Raw genomic sequence first — 7,841 nt, forward strand, 5'->3', positions numbered from 1 at the left:
TTATCAACTTCATAAATTTACATTGATAAAGTACTTTGATCTGTCATCCATATTCCAGTGTTGTCAGTTGACCTAATGTCCTTTATAGTATTCTTTGCCTCTGCTATAGGGGCCAGTCTAGGGTCAGGTATTTTGCTTCTTAGACATATGGACAGTAAGATAAATTGTGGCCACAGGCTTAAAATCTGGGAATAAAGTGATATAAGAAGAAGCGTGGTTGTTTCCATATGTATTTAGATTCATGAGAAGGTTGAGCAAATGGGAAGTATAAAACTGTCATCAAAGAATGCCCATATTTTAGTTATCACCACTATTACATATTTGAAATATGTAAGGCATAACAATCCAAAAGTATAAAACTGTTTAAATAAAAGATAAGCAACCAACACATTCATTTTGGCTCTCAGTTCTACTTACTCTAATGCTCCACTTTCTCCCAATCTGAAAAATCATCTCAGAGTCTTTTCTCCTTTGAGTCAAGTTCAATGAGGATTCTACACCTGTAATTTTAGCCTCGTCTATCTTACAAATAGAACAACAGTGTAACATTATTCCTTTTAGGTTTTTAGACTTAGCAAAATGAAATTTCAATCACAGACATATTTCTAAGATTATTTTGGATAGCTCAGCTTAAGACAATGCATAAAAAGTAGGCTGAGAACAGACAGGATCCAGCACTTCTATTTGAAGTTGGAGTTTTATAAAAATCCTATGCGGTGTGGACATGGAAAGCTCATGAAATAGCAGTATAAATGAGTAGGTAGGTGGTTTTGGTGGCCTCCTCTTCACTTCCCTGATGATTGAGGGGTCCAACCCTAGGGTTCTGGAGATGTCTGAACATCTAAACACTGGAAAAATGAGATTGACAGCAGTTTACTAGTCACACAACCCCACATCCCTGGGGAGGAGGACACCACATGCCACAGTGCAACCACACTCCGGAGCAGAGTAAGCCAGCAGGGGCTGTGGGAGGCAGGCTTTGTAGTAGCAAGAGGATGGGATGCCCCTTGGTTTCTGTGGGAGGATGTGATTGGCTTGCTTGAATAATTTTGTGGGCTGGTTAGGAAGGTGAATCAGTAGGCGAAGGACCAGGTGTGGGTGCAGCTGGTCTGGCTGATACAGGAAATAGCTGCTTGGGAGCCTTTCCTGCTGGGTGGGGGGCATATTTACTTAAAATTGGGGAAATCTTGGTTACTCTTTTGGGGCCCTGGGAGGCTCAAGGATATTAGAACAACTCATGAAATTTTAGGCCTTACAATACAGGAGGCTGAAGCAATATAAAATATTGGCTCTTTAGGAAATTCACTGTAAAAATATTTCAAAATTTGGAAATGAAACATAAAGGAGAGACTAATCATTCATAAACACCTGTACAAAAAAACCCAATGATGAATATTTTAGTATGTGTTTTTTCCAACTTATTATGATAATATACACGTATAAAATTTATCATCTTAACCAGTTGTAGAGCACAGATCCCTGAAATTAACCAAGCCCTCATCTGGAAGTTGCATGCCTTCAATAGACTCCAGAGTTCCAAAATTATGACATCAGACATATTTTGGTGCAATTGCTGTCCTGGTGGAGAGACAGATTCCTGGTGCTTTCTACTACACTGTCTTTCCAGAATAATATATGTGTTGTAAGGATTTTTTTTTTTTTTGGTGTGCATTTTAAAGCACTATTACTTAGTAAATCTTTGACCCTTAATATTACAGTATAACAATTTTCCCATTAAAAAATTAACAAACATTTAATGGGTGAATACTAGGAGTGTTTCATTATTTATTTAACCATCCCAATATGTTGGGCATTTAGTTTTTTCCAATGTGGTTATGAATAAGCCAAAATAATATATAGCTATATCAAAAGACTTTTCTGTATATATTTTGGACTACTTTCTTATGATATATTAGTAAAAGAAAATAATGTGAAACAATTTTATGATTCCTAATTAAAATTCTAGTAGAACTATAATATTCTGAATTCAACTATATTACTGTAATGGATTACTATTTATTAAGGAGAATTTTAGAGAGTGGATCTTGAAATGTAATCTGTACTCTGTACTTTACAAATGGAATCATTGTTAGAGAGAAGGCCCGGGGTTCTTTCCCATGTATATTTCAAGAACTGTGCCCAAAGCCAAACAAAGCCCATTGCTCTCATTTTATACCAGTTTTATTTTTTACCCTTTTTATTAGCTTAAGTATAAAATAAAACACAAAGATGAATAGTAGACATTCTTTTCCCAAAAGGTGTTTACAGAATTGCTGCATCTATGTGACTCTCTTTTTCGGGAGGGGTATATGAGAACTGACAATTAAGTTTGCAAACTTCGTTGCAATGATGTCGCTAAACTTTTTTGATATCAGAGTGATTATTCATTATGAATTTGTACCAAGTGGACAGTTAACCAAGTTTACTATTTGGAAGTGCTGAAAAGGCTGCGTGAAAAAGTTAGACGACCTGAACTTTTCACCAACAATTCATGGCTTTTCCATCACGACAATGCACCAGCTCACACGGCACTGTCTGTGAGGGAGTTTTTAGCCAGTAAACAAATAACTGTATTGGAACACCCTTCCTACTCACCTGATCTGGCCCCCAATGACTTCTTTCTTTACCTGAAGATAAAGGAAATATTAAAAGGAAAACATTTTGATGACATTCAGGACATCAAGGGTAATACAACGACAGCTCTGATGGTCATTCCAGAAAATGAGTTCCAAAATTGCTTTGAAGGGTGGACTAGGCGCTGGCATCGGTGCATAGCTTCCCAAGGGGAGTACTTTGATTATCAAAGAGGAATGTCTGAGCCTGGATCCTCAGTGGCCAAATGGCCCATGTGCATTTACTGACCTTGCTGGTGTTAATTTGGAGATCTCTTCAACAGCCGTAAACATAATGCAGATGTAATAGGTGCACAGAGGGGATGCTCTGTGAGGTCATAGTGAAAGCTCTGCACTTCAGAAAGCAGGTAACAATTTGAGACTCAAAGGCCCCAGTGATTACTGGAATTGGAAAAGATCACCTGGCACCAAAAGGGGAAACTGGGTAAGTTCCATAACATGTTCTATTTCAACTGCAGAGGAATAAGCAAGACAACAGACAGAAGCATTATTGATTTCAAGATACTTTCCCAAAACAGGCTTCCACCACAGGGATAATGTCCCAAGCAGAGTAATTCCTAATAATTCTGAGTCATTTTGAAGAACTATTATTTTTGAGAAGCAGAATCATATTTGTGGAACTGTAGATGGGAAGTAGAAGCAGTTAATAATGGAACTTTTATGCAGTTTGCTGAGGAAAATTTTGTTTTTCCATACCTCACTAAAGAATGCAACAAGACTCAGAGGCGCAAGGAAACTTAGTTTTCTTGTGAATGTGTCCACCTCTACTAGAAATACAGGCTGAAAAGTATTCCCATTTGCTCTGAAAAGTTGGAGTGGATCTTCCAGAAAATTTTAAGTGGGAAGGCAAACAATCATTCATGGAGATAAAAGCAAAGCAAAGCAAAATAAACCAACAAAAGACATTGATGCAGTAACCCAGGTGTCCTATCTCCTTGGTATGCTGGGTTCCCTGCTTTCTGAAGTGCAGAGCTTTCACTATGACCGCACAAAGCATCCCATCTGTGCACCTATTACATCTGCATTATGCTTACTGCTGTTGAAGGGAGATCTCCAAATTAACACCAGCAAGCTCAGTTGATGCACATGGGCCTTTTAGCCACTGAGGACCCAGGCTCAGACATTAACTCTTTGATAATCTCAACCTTAGTATACATGGAGACAAAAATTTGTTTTTTCTTTATTTGGCCAAGTTTGAATATCCTTCAAGGTTACAGAAGTTATTCAATGAGTTATACACCTATATATTAAAGTACCTACGAGACTTTTGCCTTCAACTTTTGGCATTGGAGGGAAAGAATGGACAACTTTGGGTATCAGACAGAACCACAGGCAATATCAAGAGGTTGTTCACAAGGTATGAAATAATAAGCTCTCTTATTTCCCTCAAGGAGTTTAGTTTGTTTATCAGGTAAGGTCATTGTCTCCCATTTTCAGTCACTCCCAGACAATCCTGTATAAATTCATTGAATAATTGAGTTTCCTCTAGCCTTCTTATAAATTTTCTAAATGGTTAGAGGAGAAGGCTTAAAGGATTACATCAGGGCAAAGAAGAAGCCCTCTCTGATGAGTCTCGTAGATTTTCTACATAACATAAAGAGAATCACACTGTTCCAACTGGATTTCATGGTTTGTCTAAGAAGAGGTCCTTCATTAAATACTGTTCTTGAAAACAAAAGGAGACAATGCCAGCAGTATAGGCAAAATAAGGGAACTATTCTGAAATCTGCAGAAATAAAAGCTGGGAAACCTAGGGTTTTGTATCAATTAGCTAATTGTGGTGGGAAGTATGGGGTGTCTTAGTCTGTTAAGGCTGCGATAACAATATCATAGACTGGTTGGCTTATAAACAAAAGAAATTTATTTCGCACATTTTTGGAGGCTGGAAAGTCCAAGATCAAGGTGCCAACAGATTTGGTGTCTGGTGAGGATCCATTTCCTGGTTCACAGGTGGCCGTCTTCTAGTTGTGCTCTCTCCGGTCTCTTATAAGGGAACTAATCCCATTCATGAGGGATTCAACTTCATGCCCTGATCGTCTTCTAAAGTCTTCACCCGCAAACATTGAGGATTAGGTTTTAACATATAAATTGGGGGCCGGGAGGGGGGACACACTCATTTAATTTATAACACGGTGCTGGAGAGATTATACAGTGGCCTTGGGATAAGAGAAAACTCACGAGTCCAGTTAGTGATGTGCCAGCAATAAGGGAAGGTAAAGTGGACTGAATTACTGGAATTCAAAGAAAAGAGCATAAATAGAACAAAAGTCAATCTAGACCTAAGAAGAAACCCAGAGGCTGATATATGGGAACTCCTGCTGTGAAAGGAGACCCTCCTCCTCCAATAGAAACCAAAACATGCCTTCACAGCCAAATTTGTTATTAATAACTTTGACAATATTGAGATTTTTTTTCATTCTTCATCAAAGGATAATGAGGAATAAATATTAACTTTGCTCAGGATTTCTGTTTTAAGACCATGTCTTAGTTCAGGCTACTGTAACAGAATACCCTAGACTGGGAACTTAGAAACAACAGGAATTTATTTCTCCCGGTTCTGGAAGTTGAAAGGCCCAAGACCAGGGAACCAGAATTGTTGGGTTCTAGTGAGAACCCTCTCCTGGACTGCTGACCTCCCCGTATGCTCCTGTGACAGCAACCTCTCTGGGCATTGTATTTATAAAGACATGAATCCTATTCACAATGCTCCACCCCGATGATCTCATCTAATCCTAATTACCTCCCAAAGACCCACCTCCTAATACCATCACAACAGGGCGTACGTAGGGTTTCAACGTACAGATTTTAGGGGGGCAGAGCATGCAGTCCCTAACAGACCTTAAGATAAAAGAGTGAGTAAAGCTGTCAAAGCTTACTTTGGAGGATTGAAGTAATCGTACTGTAACTTATTGAACTTGAGGTCAGTCTGACCTGGTCATTTACACAAAAAAGATGACCGTAAGAACTTGAATATAGAAATTTCTTTTCTCCCTCCTTTCCCCTATTTCATTTACAGTTAGGCGTAAGAAGGAAAATGTATACTACATAATAATATTTATAAACAGAAATACTCAATATTTTTTGTATTTACATGTTTACTAAAGGGGAGTAGTGTGGCTACATTTATTGAGCACCCATTTTGTATCAAACACTGCTCTACTTTATATTTATTCTGATTCAATGTGCAAATGTCTGTTACCTATATTGTGTTTATTTTCAGAAGAATCTTGTTGTGCAAGTGATTGTTTCGTGGACATTTAGGATATCAAGACCTGTAGGTATAACTTATTTGAGTTGTACTGGTTTCCAGTGCCAGCTATATGACTCAGTTTTCATAATTGCTAGAATGAACAACCTCTTCTATAACATTTTCAAATATCTTTGGCATATATATATATATATATATATATATATATATATATATATATATATATATTTTTTTTTAAAGATTTTATTGGGGGAAGGAACAGGACTTTATTGGGGAACAATGTGTACTTCCAGGAATTTGTTCCAAGTCAAGTTGTTGTCCTTTCAATCTTAGTTATGGAGGGTGCCATTCAGCTTCAAGTTGTTGTCCTTTTCAGTCTTAGTTGTGGAGGGCGCAGCTCAGCTCCAGGTCCAGTTGCCGTTACTAGTTGCAGGGGGCACAACCCACCATCCCTTGCGGGAGTCGAACCGGCAACCTTGTGGTTGAGACGACGCGCTCCAACCAACTGAGCCATCCAGGAGCTCAGCGGCAGCTCAGCTCAAGGTGCCATGTTCAATTTTAGTTGCAGGGGGCGCTGCCATCCCTTACGGGAGTCGAGGAATCAAACTGGCAACCTTGTGGTTGAGAGCCCGTGCTCCAACCAACTGAGCCATTCGGGAGGCAGCTCAGCTCAAGGTGCCGTGTTCAATCTTAGTTGCCCACCATCCCTTGCGGGACTTGAGGAATTGAACTGACAACCTTGTGGTTGAGAGCCCACTGGCCCATGTGGGAATCGAACTGGCAGCCTTCGGAGTTAGGAGCATAGAGCTCTAACCACTTGAGCCACTGGGCCGGCCCCTCTTTGGTATATTTTGAAATATGTTTTCTGGTGATCCAATTCATGTAGTTGCTGCAAAAATTAAATATCCTAAGGAACTTATGAAAAATAAAGTTAAATATTCCCGCCACCATGATACACCCAATATTCTTTCCAGTTTTCTCTATGAGTATATGTTTGTTTTTGCAGAGTGAAATTACATTAACTTAACATATAAAAAGACAAAGAATCAAGAATCACTCTGGGTTTGCAAAAGGAATCCAAGAATTTCATTATATATCTTTGTATGTGACTAAAAAAGGGAAGAATCAATTTGTTTCAAAACCTTCCAGATATGTGTATGTTTTAAAGGTATAAGGTAGAAATAACATCAATTTAATTAACAGGACACCAAACTATCAAAGAAGACAAAAATATTTCAAAATAAAAAAATTTTAACAGATTTATTGTTGGTTTTACAGGGCTTACAATAATCTCTGGTTTCTGGGTGTCCTCCAAATAAAATTTCCCAAAACAGTATGTAAGAATAGAGAATAAATAAATAATAATTATATTTACAGGTATCTCCCTACAGTATAGCACAAGGGAATTCAGCCTCTTGTTATTATTCTCAATTTGATTTTTTTAATTGGGGAAGGGGAACAGGACTTTATTGGGGAACAGTGTGTACTTCCAGGACTCTTTTCCAAGTCAAGTTGTTGTCCTTTCAATCTTCGTTGTGGAGGGTGCCGTTCAGCTTCAAGTTGTTGTCCTTTCAGTCTTAGTTGTGGAGGGCGCAGCTCAGCTCCAGGTCCAGTTGCCGTTATTAGTTGCAGGGGGCACAGCCCACCATCCCTTACGGGAGTTGAACCGGCAACCTTGTGGTTGAGAGCCCACTGGCCCATGTGGGAATCGAACCAGCAGCCTTTGGAGTTAGGAGCACGGAGCTCCAACCACCTGAGCCACCGGGCTGGCCCCAAGCCCTGTAAATATTAAGGGTGTATAACATTCTAGAGTTTTTCCTGCCTAAAGTCTAATGATCTGTAAATCTACATTGAAATATTCATTTATTTTACAAATAGTATCATATTGCACATATGGTTTTGTTACCTGATTTTTTCTTTGTGGGTATAATTGTCACTGTGTCTATCCTGCTGCAGGGCGACAAGAAGCTCACCCAGGAACAAGTCTCCTACAGTCAAGT

The sequence above is a fragment of the Rhinolophus sinicus genome, chromosome 8 (genome assembly GCF_057876585.1).
Source record: "Rhinolophus sinicus isolate RSI-liver-muscle chromosome 8, RSI-T2T, whole genome shotgun sequence".
In the NCBI taxonomy this organism is placed as follows: Eukaryota; Metazoa; Chordata; class Mammalia; order Chiroptera; family Rhinolophidae; genus Rhinolophus; species Rhinolophus sinicus.